Source organism: Cryptomeria japonica, chromosome 5 (assembly GCF_030272615.1).
Source record: "Cryptomeria japonica chromosome 5, Sugi_1.0, whole genome shotgun sequence".
Classification (NCBI taxonomy): domain Eukaryota; kingdom Viridiplantae; phylum Streptophyta; class Pinopsida; order Cupressales; family Cupressaceae; genus Cryptomeria; species Cryptomeria japonica.
This window is the reverse complement of record NC_081409.1, coordinates 178,769,372-178,785,709: the sequence shown is the minus strand read 5'-3', so window position 1 is coordinate 178,785,709 and position 16,338 is coordinate 178,769,372.

The window sequence follows — 16,338 nt, the reverse complement described above, 5'->3', positions numbered from 1 at the left end:
TTGATGACTGCATAATGGAAGTAGTGGAACCGAGAAAGGAAGCAGTTGAACCAATGGGGTATGAAGTCATGTATGATATGTTGATCGGGTATGCCTCTACCCTACTTGCCTCACCATTAGATGCGAAGAAAAAGTGAACCGGTACCTACTTGGAGAGGGTAACACCGGTTGAAGAAACAAAATAGAAAAAGATAAAGCAGTGTCATTGGTATCTGCACCAATTACCTCTGCTAGTCCAAAAGTGACCAAGCAGTCACCTGCTAAGAAGAAACTGAAGGTTATTCCTGCTAAAGTCTTTGAGAGGAAACGGAAAACCAAAACCAGCTCACCGGAGTCAGAGGATACTGAACCGGAAATCCAACCGAAGAAGATAAGGCAAACAAGCAAGAAAGCCAAGTCTATCGGTAATGTTCCTACAACCTCCACACCGGTAAATATAGATATTTCCTCTTATAAGCCAATGACACATTGTCAGAGGACTTTAAAGAATATAAAGAGGAAAGTGCTTGATGATTTAAAAGAGTATTTTGATGATTTCATTGATAATGAGAAAGAAGAAGTAGAGCAGGAAGTTATCAAACATTTGTGTGTTAATGACCGATCGCCGTCTGAAATCATATTGGTTACAACAGATTCTTTGTACAATCCTTTAAATAATAAATGGTGCATTGCCATTGAAAAGGAATAGGAAATAAGGGAGAGAGTCTTTGCACAATACTTTCCCGATGCCTCTAATTCTGAATTATTTGAGATAATGGATAAGAACAAAGGCCTCTTCTTCATGAGAAGAAGAAGACTTGGGCTACTAGAAGGTAAAGCTTCTGAAGTGGAGAAGGACACACATTTACATGCCAAAGTTGTTGTCCGGTTACACCAAGTGTCTGAGGCCAATCTGAAGGTTGAACAAGCACCTGATCTAACATCAGGCAAACCAGATGAAGCATTTGACAGTGAAGGGGAAAGAGTGACAGAGAAAAATGATCCCATTGATGTCGATGCATTAGATGTTGAGGATGTCACTCCGGACACAGAGAAGGAGAAACAAGACAGAGAAAAAGCAAAGAAAGAGAAACAGGACAAGGAAAAAGGTGAAAAAGAGAAGAAGGACAAAGAACAAATGAAGAAAGAGCAAGCAAATAAAGCAAAGAAAGAGGAAGACAAGAGGAAAGAGGAAAAGAAAAAGAAAGAGGAAGACGAGAGGAAAGAGGAAGAGAAAAAGAAAGAGGAGGAGAAGAGGAAACAAGAAGAAGAGAAGAGAAAAGAAGAGGAGAAAAAGGAGGAAGAAAAGAAAAAGCAGGAAGAAGACAAGAAGAAGGAAGAATTGAAGAAGAAACAAAAAGAGGAGCAAAAGAAGAAAGAAGAGGAAAAGAAAAGAGCAGCAGAGGAGAAGGAAGCAGAGAAAACCAAACAAATGGAGACTCCTAAGGCAACCGGTGGTCAAGCCAAACCGGTTGACACCACTAGTCCGATTGACCTTCAATCAACAGATGAGTCTGAGTTGCTGCGAGGCATCAAATTGGCACAAGAAATACTGGAAGAGTTGCAAAGGAAGAAGGAAAGGGATGTCATACAGACTGTGGTTGACACCCTTACCAATCTGATTCCCGAAACTAACCTCCCCAGTACCGATTCCTCTCTATCCAAGCTGAAACTTCTTTGTACCGTAGTGGAGGACCAGGTACAATGCTTGGAAGATGTTGTTGCAGCCACTGCCAAGAAGAACCATGAAAAGGCACTCAACACTGCCTTAGTCAAGAAACTGAATGAGCTTTGGTCACAACTTCTGAAGCAGCAGAAGGATATCAGGGGTGCTATGGATGAGGGAAAATTATTGTTGATTAAAATCTGCCAACCCCATCTATTTTGTGATGATGTGATTAAGCAGAAAGATAAACTCCAACCGGAGTTCCAGGCATACATCAGCACCTTCAAGATGCCATATGATTCATTTACTACATATGGGCAAACGGTTCATCATTATCAGTTGCAGACTGCCAGGGTGGAATCAGAAATCTGCAACTGGACAAAAGATTTGCAGGAGCTTCAACTGGTCTTATTACCCAGACTGTAGATTCTTTAGAAATGTTTTCTCAATCTGGAAGCCATCACAGTAACTCAAGAGATGAGTATCATTGGTGCTATGGAAGAACTGGTATTCCAGATGCAGACAAAAAGTGAGGTTGCTACCTCATTACTTGAGTCATGGACATTGGCCATGAAAACTTTTATGCAGGATTGTAAATTTGTTTTTGATAAGTTTTATTCCTTATTGTCATAAACATTTACTCTATTTTTATATATAAGGAAACATGGGTTATTCTGCATTACTTTGTCATTGTTGGCAAAGGGGGAGTAGTATTTAAAATTTTGGTGAATGTTACCATTTCATGTATACTTTCATGTTACCACTTTGGGAGAGTAGTATACATTGTAATTTCTGCAAAAAGAATAGTGTATATGCTTAGGGGGAGTAATTTTAGTTATGGCATATTTTTGTTGTAAAAACACTTAGATGTCAAAATTTTCCTAAGTGTTGCCATCAATGCCAAAGGGGGAGATTGTTGGCATTTTGATGATGTTTTGATTGTCATTGATGGACACACACTTTCTTGATATATGAGTTATGCTCAACCGATAATTGTTCCAACCGGTATTATGTATTATAGTCTTTAGACTATCGATATTTTGCAGAAGATGTTTACCGGTCACAAATTGACTGAAGACCTCAAGCGGTATGGAGAACCCAAGCGGTATGAAGACCTCAAGCGGTTTGAGGAACTCAAGCGGTACGAAGGAACAAAGTGGTAGTTAACATTTTCCAGTCTTCATTTTTTATAACTAGTAATCGATATATTGTATGAACCGGTATTACTCTGTGATGAGTTACCAACCAGTATTTTTGTGATGAGTTATCATCCACCGACACTTTGGCAGTGATTTTGTGTCATGTTACCAAATGTGTCTAGATGCACTGAACCTAGGAACTTGTAGTTTAATCCTATTGGACCGACATGAAATCAGTTTCCTTTATAAGGACATCATGTCTAGGGTTTGCATATGTGAGAGATGTATGATGTATGAGAAGGTTATGTGTGATCTTTGTAGAGAAGATTAGGTCTGTGTGAAGAGTTAGAGTGTGGAGATATTGAAGACTAAAGTAATGTTGAAATGCATTAACAATGAGCTATCAAGGATATAACCAAGCATACTGTGCTAGTATCTAGATCACTCACTTGTTGATTACTCACATCTTCGACAAGTCTGAAACCCTTAATCAGGTAGGCCTAGCAAAGCCTTTGTAAATCCTCTAACAAGGTGGTTAACAACTGTGGATTTGAAATCCTCTCACAAGGTAGTCTTTAACAGGACTTATCTCCTAATAGAGATCTAGATTCCTAACAGGATTTGTTCTGGTGAAGAACATTGTATGACCTTAACCGGTCTGGTTTCTATTCTGCAGATAGTTACTTGTGAGTTTCTGCTCACCGTGGTTTTTCCCATTTGGGTTTCCACGTCAAATATCTTGTGTTATGGTGATTGTGCTCTTGTGGGTGAATGTTTTATTTTCTATTTGGTTTGCATTTATCTTAACCAGTTTATTAGTGAATCTATTATACTGGTTATCTTCTAAATTGTTTAAGAGTTTAAGTACAGTATTTTTTGGTATATTAATTCACCCCCCCCCTCTTAGTATTCATCAGTAGGACCCTTCACTCTCAAGAGAAGGGGGGAGTTAAATCAGCAATGTATTCACTGATCTCCTTAATGATCAATTTCCTTGGGGAGGAGGCCCCCTGATTGTGGCCCCACCTAGTTCAGGCCAGTTCAAAACCTGCCAACCAAAAAAAAAATCAGAAATAAAACTAATTAATTTCTTCAACCTAATAAAAAATTTATTGTTTGAATTTATTTCTTAATATTTAATAATCATATGAGATTTTTCTAATTTTAGAATATATATTAATTATTAGATAACGTATTAAAAAAATTTAAAAATAATATAATATAATTATTTTAATTTTACAAATCACCTTTTTAAAACCATTAAATAAATATATGAACTTTATATCTATTAATAATTCTAAATATTAAAACTCTGAAAAAATATATTAAAACTTAAAACATTATTTTTTAAATTAAATTAATAACACGTATTTTAAAAAATATATATAATAAATAAACAAAGGTTATCCCTATATATAGGGCATGAGCTTCCCCACTATTATTGGGTCCACATCTCTCTATGAGTGGTGGCCCCATTAATGGGGCCATTGCCCCTTTTATTAACTTTTGTTTTAATTTATTTTATTTTTACTTCAAAAGATAGAACCAACAACAAACATTTGTTGTCATCCCAGTTATATTCTAGGAAGGCAGGACGGCGATATGGATGGAAGGCCCTTTGGGGTGGACTTCATGGATCAACCCCTGATGATTGCTCCATGATAGACGTTGTTTTGATGGATTGTAAGGTATACTAAAGATCTTATGTTTAATCTCTTTTGTATAGGTCTGCAGACTTGGTATGTATAGGGTCCCTTTTGTATTTGTTGTATAGGACAAAAGCTCGTACTCTCTTCTATTTTGTTTATTCAAGTGGATCTATTTTTTGTATGACACTTATGGCCAAGTAGCCTTGGCTCTCCACTATTTTTTGTATCATACTTATGTACTGCTTTACTTCTTATATTTAATACAAAAAAAAATTGTAACTTGAAAATTTAAAACATAAAATATTATAATTGTTATATTAAATATAGTATTTATAACATTAAATTTATATTCATAATATAAAATTATTTATTTAATTTTATTCTTTTAAAATTAAAATTTATGACTATATATATAATGGATCAAAATCAAATTTTTAATCTATTTATTTAATTCAATGTGTTATTTATTTAAAATATATATAAAATTAGAAACCCCCCAATTTATAACTTTGTTTTCAAAACAATTATATATACTACTTCTTATGAATACAAATAAATCAAATTTATATTTTATGAATTTATTAAATACAAAGGAAGTTTTACCAATATTTCTTCAAGATAAAGTTAATATTATGATTTAATTTTTTTGCACTGGAGTCAATTTACTTATCTAGTAAATCTTTCCTCATTGTTGAAGATCTTCTAACTACTTTGATTTCTTCATGAATCTCCTCTTGTTCCCTTTCAAAAATCTTAACTTTTCTTCAATTCTCAAGTAAAATTTCCTACAAAAATCTAGAAAGAAGAACTCCAAAAACAACATTTTAAAAAAAAGTCTTCCAAAAACAAACTTGTCTCCTGCATACAACATTCTCCATATTTATAGATTTTGAAGTTGTAAAAAAAATCATTTTACCATCACTAAGAGTAATTCTCAAATTAGAGAGGTTAGGTTTTGCAATCAATAATTCTAATAGAATATGCCAAAAATAAAATTGTAACTCCCTTGTCAATTTATTTATTTATTTCATTTTATCATAAATGAATTTTGTAATTCCTTTCTCACATAAATACCATGAATAGAGATATTCTTGTCATAGAATTAATTTGTAACTCCCATGTCATAGCATTTGCTAAAATAATATTTATTTCTTCCAAAATAAATAAATATTGTAACTTCCACTTGTCATAGAATATGCTTATAATAACTTTCTTCTTCTATTGTGCAAGTGACTTGGCCTTCCCCTTTCTCCTACACCATGTGCATAATTAAAAAATATATGCATTAAAATAAATGTAAAATAAGTATTTAATTACTTGCATCTATTTATTATTATAATGTAAGGAATATTTAAATTTTTTGGTCTTCTAATAAAATTAGTTCTATATATATTAGTAACTATTATATTGAATTATTTAATTTAGTGCATTTATAAATTTTGAGTTTATTTGATTTATTATTTGATTTTTAATTTATTCAATTTCAACCTTACCCAAAATTAATCAAAAAAAAAAATTGAATATTCTAAGTAAGAGGTTTGTGACACATTTACATTATCAACATTTTTAGTGTTAAATGATGCCATTGAATGAGCAAGCTTCTTGAGTTAGATTACAAATGAACTCCTTAAAATCCTTTTTTTTTAGGGTGAATCCTCAATGAATATCTCAATATTTCTATATGAACAAATGAAGCTCAAGCGACCCTAACCACATGTGGAGGTTTCACTCCCCTTTTCCTTGTTTTACATGGCCCAAGCTCCATCAAGTCCCATATAAAGTCCTTAAGCCATTCTATTTATTCATTCTTTTATATCATGTTTATTCTCTTTGTTTATAATTTTTGTAAATAACTAGTCAGTATGATTTCTAGTTTGGAATTGTATAGTCAAGTTTCAATTAATATTTTTAAATCACATTGGAATCATTTTCTAACCCCCTCAAGAATCCACTATTAGGGTTTTTCGCAAATTCGGAGCAAATACAAATTAACAATTATATGCAGATTTGAATACACAAAAGATGAAAAAACACCACACAACACAAATAACACGGAGATTTAGCATGGTTCACCCAATATAGGATACATCCAAAGAACACAGTCCTCCAATCTTTTCTTATTATCCATTAAAATAGTACAAAACCATTACAATGTCTTTTTTACATTTCAGTTGCTTCTAACATGCAATTTTAGGGCAACATACAAAGTTAGCTAAAATTAACCCTAACCCTAAAAGAATATTATCATAATATTTTCCTCATACTTGTATTCTAATATACTCATACACATATTCTCATACACGTACAAGGAAGTATGCAGTGGAAGGTGTACTTTTCTATTGAGATAAAAGTGGAGTGTGTGGGGCATTAGGATTTATGTTTGGATATTAAGATTGAGTGAAAGGGAGTGGATCATGAGATGGGGGGATGCTTCAATCTTGATTTGGAGAGGGATCATGAGATTTAATGGAAGGGATTCTTTTCCCTTGATTTGGAATGGGATCATGAGATGGAGTGGAAGGGAGTGGATTATGAGATGGGGGATTCTTTTATCTAGAGATGGAGAGGAATCTATGCTAACATGATTGGGAACAAGGTCTTGACATGTTTGGATTTGTGTGTATGGTGTGATGGTAAAGGAGAGTTAGATTCTTCAACTTGGGTAGATAAAGGAATGGGAGATTCATGAGGCTTAGGGGATTGGGGCATGTCTTGATTTGGAGGGGATGGATGTGGATGCATGAAATAAGAAGATTATACAACTTTATGTATACATGGGGAGTTGGGTTATTTTCCTAATAGTTCTTAGAATAAATTATGAAAGACATGGGATGAACTGTATTTGTAGGATTGGTGTGATGTCAATTGTAAGGATGTGGGAGATAAGCAAGTGGAATAAAAAGTATAGGTTTAAATGGATTTATGAATTTAGGATGAGGATGAGGATCTTGAAAAGGAGTTGGGGATGGGGATTTGGGATCTGGATGGGATGGGAGGTAAAATTTGGATAAAGGGTCGATTTTCCTTGTCAAAGGAAAGGGAAGGGTGAGAACTAAGAGATGAATTATAATTTGATAGAGGTGGGAGGGATGGAATCTTGGCACTGATAATAAGGACGTATCTATCCATGGCAACTTTATCATTATTGAAGTGGTAAGCGAGGATGAAATTTAAGGGGTCATGGGAATTAAAAGTGTGACTAATGGATGCTTTGGTTTAAAGTTTGGTTGATGGGTGGAACTCCTTTTGATTAACATGACTATCATTACCATCATAAAGGATTATATTTGGGTTAATCATAAGACTAACCTTATCATCATCAATGTGATTAAGGTTACCCTTGATTATGATTTTAGGCCTCATTGGAGTAGGGTATGGATTCATCATGTTGGAATGGGTAGGGATAGGTGAGAGGGGATTAGTCCAAAAATTACATTGGATGGAGGATATATTACACGGTTTGATTGATTGGGTAAATCTCATATTTTGGATTTTATTAAACTCAAATTTGGGATAAGATGGTTAGAATAGAACAAGGATAGGGGTGATTTGAGGAGTGGATTAGAATATAGTTCATGTAGGATTAGAAGATGAAGGATGGTTATATTAAAGATAGGATTTAGATTATGAATTGGGTTATAAGAGGAAGGATGGATGAATAAATGATTGAGAGTTAGATGAATTTGAATGTAAAGTTGGATTAGTAGAAAAGTTGGATAAAGAGATGGTAAGAGGGTAGAAGGTAAGAATGTTGGATTGGATTGTCGAATAAAATTTGGAAGATGAGGTTTTGGGATTGATTGCAGATGGGGTGGGGATTAGAAAATATTCTAATGAAGGAAATGTTGGATGAGAGAGTTGCATTCTGATTTGGAGGAGGAATGAAGATTAAAATGAGAGATTAGAAGAATGGGAATTAAGATTGAAGATGATGGATGATATTGGATTTAGGATTGAATTAGAAAAAAAGTGCATTGGTATAGTCAATTATAATGATTAGATGTGTATATATGCAAGCATACCAATCTTATTTTTTATTACCCATTCATAAGCTATTTGATTATAGTGTATTCTTCCCAAGGGTACTTTTCTGAAATTCTTCCCTATCTTTTGTCCTTGTATTTTGTTGTGGTATTTCACAATCTTCTCATTGTTCCTAAGGAAAATGATTTGTTATTTTAATTGTATCAAAGTAGTAGTGACTCTAATTTAAATCCCAATTTGAAACAAATAATTTCTTGTTCCCTTATTATTTCAAGACCGCATCTAATGTTACCATTGTTTTTAGAGTCTTCTAAATCTTGCTTCATCTCTATTAGATTTTTCTTTCTCTAACATGATTCAAATTTTTTGACAAATTTAACTATAGCTTTGATGCACCTTTCCCAATCTATTCACACTACTTAGCCTTGCATCTCTAGCAATGCCTTTGGAACCTACGTTGTCTTCACCCTTTATTCCTAAACATCTACTTTAATAGTAGTTGACATATCATCAATATAACCTCATCAATTAGTAAAATTTTGCAAAATCCATTCTAACCTTCGATTGGATCAACTCCTATGTTTAAATTGAACTTCGTAGAAAATCCAACTAGAAGCTTATCACAAGAGTCAATGCCTTCATAAAATAAGGAGAAAGATAAATGTGGAATGGATTCTATAATGCTATTGGCAAAGAAGAATTTTATAATAGCATAACTTCCCTCGTCTTTGTCTTTTACATTTAATATATCTACCACAAGGTTTGATCTTTATATTTGGTATATGAGATAAAAGGTTTAGAAAGATAAGTAGTAAGAAAAAGATATTTAAATGATATCACAATCCTTAATATAACCCCTTACTATTAGCATAGTTTATGATTCTCCTAACCACTCATAGTTCTCATTATTTAATTGCATTGATAACAATTCAATAAATCCTTCTTGATTGTAATTTGTATGGTAATGAAACTTACAAAGGAATATACTTACTCCATTATCTTCTTAATGCTCATTAAACACTAAGTTCACCTAGGAGGGATATTGAGTACAGTATACCTATTTTGACTATCACTTATGATCATCTGGGAATAGGCATCTTTATGTAAAAATTAGGTCTCTTATGTTAATCTATATGCTTAGCCATTACACATATTCATTCATTAATTATTATAAATAACGCCTATGATATTTTAATATCAAGTCATAATTACGAGGTTTATATGGTAATGAAACTTACAAAGGAATATACTTACTCCATTATCTTCTTAATGTTCATTAAACACTAAGTTCACCTAGGAGGGATATTGAGTATAGTATACCTATTTTAACTATCACTTATGATCACTTGGGAATAGGCATCTTTATGTAAAAATTAGGTCTCTTATGTTAATCTATATGCTTAGCCATTACACATATTCATTCATTAATTATTATAAATAACCCCTATGATATTTTAATATCAAGTCATAATTATGAGGTTTATCTTGATTCATTAGACTAGTTCTCCTTGCAATAAACTTTCTACAATCCATTGTCTTGAGACCAAATTGATTGCAATTTAAATAGTAACTAGAAAAAGAATAATCAAACCTGATATTATATGCTTGTCCTCTTGAATTTTGCCTTTTGGATCTTCTCTTCTATCTATGAACTTGGATGAAGCATCATTTGCTCTTTGTGGTTAAAATAATCTTCTTTAGGAGCATGATTGATGTTTTAATTGAATTGATACCTTCTACACCTAAACAAACAATATTACTTAAATTTAAATATGTTTTTAAATCAATCATAAATAAAATAGATATTTATTTGCTTCACATTACTATTCAAGAATTACATTATATTTAAATCAAATGTGAGAATCCTATCAATCCATCATGACTAGCATACCTATATTTTATAAATAAAATTCATGTAGAGGACATCGAGAGATATCAAATTTAAAAAAAAAATAGCATTCATAAATATAAACAAATGACAAGATTTACTATTTAAAACAATTAAAACAAATATAAAACCCATGTTGCATTGGCATTCCAGCCTTATTTACAAGATAGATATACATGCAAGAAATTGAATGTAATAAAACCTACAACTTAGCAATAGAATCTAATTTAATATTTCTTTCAAATGAACAATTAATCAATCTCAATCTATTAATCACTATTCTCTATGCTCTTTCCTTATCACTATTTTAATTGTATTATATATTTGATTATGATAATCAATCAATCTTAATTCATGATTCAATCATATTATATACAAAACTAAATATTCTATCAGTTCCATTTATAACATGATTTTATTTTTTATTTAATATTACTTAATTGAATTTAACAATGACTCTCAAAATTCATTGAACATGGCAGTAGATTTTGGAAAGTCAAATACTCTAAACCTTAGAATAGATAAACTTGATGATGATGGCTTTAAGATTTAGCATTATAGTTCAATTTAATGTTCAATTAGGTTTAAGATTAGTGTTTAATTTGTGTTAAGGTTTTACAAATGTAAGTGTGTAATTCAGGTTTGGGTTAGAGTTAGGCTTTAATTTGGTTTAGTAGGTTCAATTTTCTTTGGTGTTAGGGTTAAGGTTTAATTTGGTTTAAGATTTATAATGAATTAGTTGGAGTAAATAGTTTTGACTATTTATGTTTCCTTAAGTTTTAACTTAGGTAACAACATTTATTAGGGAGATGGATAATTATAGAGTTATATTTGGACTCTAACTCTTCCAGATGGAGACACTTGTTCAAATCTTGTGTACTCTCATCACCTACTCTTGTCTATTTAAGCAAGACTCCTTGTGCATTTGTACTCATCTCATTTCAATACAATCTTGTGTGTTGAATCTCTCTTAGTTGTGGACGATGTTATGCAGATTGTCTCATGGGTTGGGTGGAGACACCTACATGGTATCAGAGCTTCCCATTCTACAACTCCTTCCTATTTTGATAGTCTCCGTCACTTTTAAGTTTTGAGGTCCCAAATTGTCTTGATATGTCCAGTTATTGGAGGCATTCAATTTTTAAAGTGCCTCATCCTTGGATCAGCCTTCGTGTGTCGAATTGTGGTCAAACGATTTCATTCACTGGTGGCTTGTCTTTGTTTGGTGATCAAATTTCCTTGCCCTCAATTGTCAACCATGCGCCTTTGTTGCAGTAGATTGCATGTTTCTAATAGGTATTGGTTATTTCTTTCAAGAGCAACTGATGATAGTTTATAAGTGGAAGAATGTTGACTAATTTTGTCATGGTGATTATTGGCATGCATCAATCTCTTGTTTAAGCATGTGGGATCTGTGCCAATCTCCAGTCATTGCTTTGTTGAGCTTGAATGATATACTTGGGATTAGACCAACAGTTTGCTTGGTTTGAGGCCTTTATTTGCATCGTTTCTTTGTGAGAGGTCATCTCTCTCTCTCTCTCTCTCTCTCTCTCTCTCTCTCTCTCTCTCTCTCTCTCTCTCTCTCTCTCTCTCTCTCTCTCTCTCTCTTTCTCTCCCTTTACCTCTCCCTCCCCCCTCTCCCCCTCCTCTCTCCCCCCCCATCTTTCCCCTCCTCTCCTTCCCTCATCCCTCTCCCCTTTCTCCCTCCCTCTCTTCCAGGACATGAATCCCCAAACAAAAAATGCAATGTGAGCAACTTCTATAATAATAAGACTTTTTGCTTCTACAAGAGACTAAAGTGATTGGGTTTGAAATAAATAATATTGTGAAGCTTCTTTGGAATGATTTTGATTTATATATTTCTAAGCACTCCAAAGGTAAAGTTAGCACTACCATTTTTATCAACAAGAGACGTCTAGTCCAAGATTTTTTGTTAATTTTGACTATTCCCCATGCAAGAGAAGAATTTGGGTTGTTAGTTATAGGAATAACTCTATTTTTTGTATTTTCTCTATATATGTAGCAAATGATTATAGGGAAAGAATAGAAATATGGAATTGGATTGCCTCATCTCTACCAAGAGTTTCATGGATTGTTGGAAAAGAATTCAATGTAATTGAACATGATGAAGATAAAGTTAGGGATGTTCCTCGTGTTCAGAAGGGTAATGAACAATATTTATGGCTTGGGAAAAAAAATGTTGAAACTTTTTGACCCAATGGAGAACAATAAGAACAACAACAAAGGAATTTGGTTCACATGAAGCAACAATCAAAAAGATGGATAGACAATCTATTCAAGGTTGGATATATTCTATTCACATAATAACTAATTTTTGTTTTCAAAATGATGATAGTAATAGTAAGAGCATTCAGGTCACTCCATGTACCTTGTATGACCATCATCCAATTGAGGCTAATATCTTGATTAAAGGTACTAGGAATGTTGATAAGATCAAAAAAGATAATCTCTTCAAACTAAACACTGAGCTATTAAAAATAAAGATTATTTGGACATTTTAAATCAAGTATTACCTATTAGGATAATTTAATGATTGTAAAGCCATTTTTCAAACCATTACGCAAAAGTATGCTAGGGATTGAAGCTTTGAAAACAAGCTTCAAGAGGAACTTTTTACTATTGAATTTGCATTTAGCTTAGTTCCAAAAATGTGGATTTAATTGAGGAAATGGGGAAGATCAAATACAATTTAAAATATTTGCAAAGTTAAAAAGCTCAAGGAGCTAGGATTAGAGCAAGGAAATAGAGGCTCGAATATTTTTTAATATGCTAGAAAATGAAGAGCTTAAGGAGAGACAAATGTTTGATAATGATATGAGTAAAAGAAGATATTGTATTGGTTATTTAGGTTTTAAAATAAAAATCTCTTAATGTTGATGGACTACCAAATGAATTTTATAAATCTAATAAAGAATAGGTTTAAACACTTCCAAAGAGGTTAATAAAAAAGGCTCCTTGGATAAACATGTCAACATAGCCATTGTTAAACTTCTCCCAAAAGAAGATAAAACTAGCATCAAGAATTGAAGGATCATACCTTTATTAAATATTTCATATAAAATATTTTCTAAGGTTTTGTTATTAAGATTCACTAATATTCTTCTTAAGATTGTCAATAGCACCCAAACAAGGTTTATAAAGGGAAGATACATTCTCGAAAACTTCATCACTAATTAGGAAGCTCTTGAGTGGGCCAAAAAAGTTGTCTAAAATGTGGGAATTTTTTTATTACACTTTGAAAAGGCATATGATAAAAGTGGAGTGGTCTTTAATTGTGCTTAATTTAGAGTCTTTTGGCTTTCCCAAGAAATTATACAAAATTATTTGTTAAAGATACTTATATACAAATTAATATGAATGGATCTTTAGTTGAACCTTTTATTCTCCAAATATCTATTAGAGATGGTCATTCACTCGCGCCTACACTTTTGTCATCTATAGTTAGCAGAGCTATTGGGAGTTCTGAAGTAACTAGGTCTATTGAAACCGGAACAACCTCACATATGATGCCCTGCATTATTTATTAAGAGCTAACAACTTAATATATTTTACAAAAGTTGTTAGCTCTTAATATATTTTACCAAAGTTGTTAGCTATCACAATATTGAGAAGAAATGTTCTAAAAGGAACATTGCTTGTCCAAGGTCAGGAGGTCCAAGTGTGCCAAAGGATTCTTTCTCCATATAATATATTATAAGCTCGTATTTAGGGTTTTATTAGTTATCAAATTGAAAATATTCATAAATTGATCAAGGATCTCTTTTTGTCATGTGGTAAAGGCAAAAAAAATGTTGTGAATTGAAGTCAATGTTATCCTAGTAAGACCAATGGTGGTTTAGGTCTTAAGAAATTTAAAAATTCAATGTGTGATCTTAACTACAAAGTGGCTTGGTAAAACTCTCATTGGCAATGAACCTTGAAAGATCTTGGTTAGAAATAATATTCAAATTGTTTACCTAAAAAGACCAAAATATGGAACATCTTGGTGACATTATTTTATTAAATGTTCAATCAAATCCTCAAACTCTAATGTATTTAACAAAAAAAATGGCTCTCCCGCCTCCCTCCAACAGCTCTCTCGCCTCTCTCTTTTTGAACACCCCTGGTTATGTTGTGGATGTTTGGGGCTCTGCTTTGCCCCCCCCTTCCTTGTGTGGGGTCCTCGACTCCTACGATCCATGCTATTGTTGTTTGGCTGGCGACCCCTTTAGCAGTTGTTGATGCACCTGGACTTTAAATTGTGAGGCTCAAAAAGGGAGCAAGAATGGACTTTATAGCTTCATATCTATTTGGTGAAATTTCCACTAGAAAAATAAACCTCTCTCCCCTAAACAGATGTTCCATTAGAACTTGGGATAACAAAGGAATATTAGATGTTGGTTCTATATTTAATTTTAGGAACATTGTTGATTGGTCTAGTTCAAAGGTAAGATTTTCTCTACCAAAATCGTAAAGAACTTTTTTGTAGTTAAGAGAGATTTATATGACTTTAACTTCTTTATTGTTGTTAAATTCAATACTAAAGTTATTGAAATTTTTAAATGGTCTAATGGCAATCCCTTTTACAAGATAGATGCTATCAAGTTGTGTGGAATCCTAACTAACTCCAATTAGGTCTTGACCGATATCTAAAAAAGTTGGAATATTAGCTTGGATGATAGCACTTGGTCTAAACCGTTTAATTTTGTTGGAGTAAATGTCTTAAAAGGCCATGTTTAAAATGGTTACTTCATATATATATGGTTACTTTTATTTTATTTTTTTCATATTGATAGTTTTTGTACTTTAATTTTTTCTATATGTAATGTCCCTGAAAGAATTTGAACATCTCATCTATTATTGTCCTTATGTTAAGTGGATTTGGTCCATGTTTATGGGAAATATAATTGTCGAGATAGTAGATTTTTTTTCTTCATATGAGATTCCTTTTGGATATGTTAAGTATTTGAGTTCTCATTTTAATATTTTTTGGCTTATATTTTCTACTAAGATTTTATGTGTTCTTTAAAGGAGAAGAAATGAAGAGGTTTGCCAAGACAAAGAAGAAGCACCTTACAAAGTCTTCAACTAGACTCGCCCTTTTTTATATTATTGAATAGGTTCATATGACTCTAGGAATCCTTACAAATAAGTTAATGAAAATTGTAGATGAAGACCCTTTTGTAATCTACAAGCTTGATATCAAGTCCAATTTTGGCCACACAACATCAAGAAACCAAATGAAAATCTTATCAGAGTATATGGATTTCCAAAAGGAGTATTATAAAATAAGTAAATATGGGTTCATAGTTGAATAAGAAATAGAATAGGCTATTGATCTATTAGTTAGTAACCAAAATTTTGACAATAGTGATAGTAGAAGCATTATCTCTCCCCCCATTTGATATTTTATAGATTGATGCTTAAAATGAAAGTAATAATAAGAAATGTTGCTTGAAATAATTGATGATTGCTCGTAATGGACAAATATGATGTTTTTATTTTGTTCTCGATGTTACTATGTTAATCAATATATAATTTACTAAACTTGTTATTTTACACTCTAATTGTGGAACCTTCAAGTTCAACTATGAGATTTACAATATATATGTTTTGTGCTAGGCTATCATTTATGAAGTCTTCATGTTGGGATGTTGGAATAATATAACCTATCCTTTTAGTAATAGATCATCAATTTAAGAAGATATAGTGTTGTAATGCACTTTTACACAAGCATTTTTTTTTTTCATGATACAATAACATCACATTTAAGATTTAGTGTGAAAAATAGAAACTACAATAACTGCAAATACTAATGATTTAAAATAAAAATGGTATTATATGGTCAATATCCAACATGAGAAATGCAAATACTTTAAAAACTAAAATAGCATTGAGAGATTTCAAATGCATGAAACTGCATGAATACGTGAATGTATAAAAACAAGCTAGGAGAGTGAGTGTAAATAGGCTAAGAGAGAGGAAGGTGGTGGCAAATATGTCCAATGGAAGGAATACACCAAAAGACTCAAA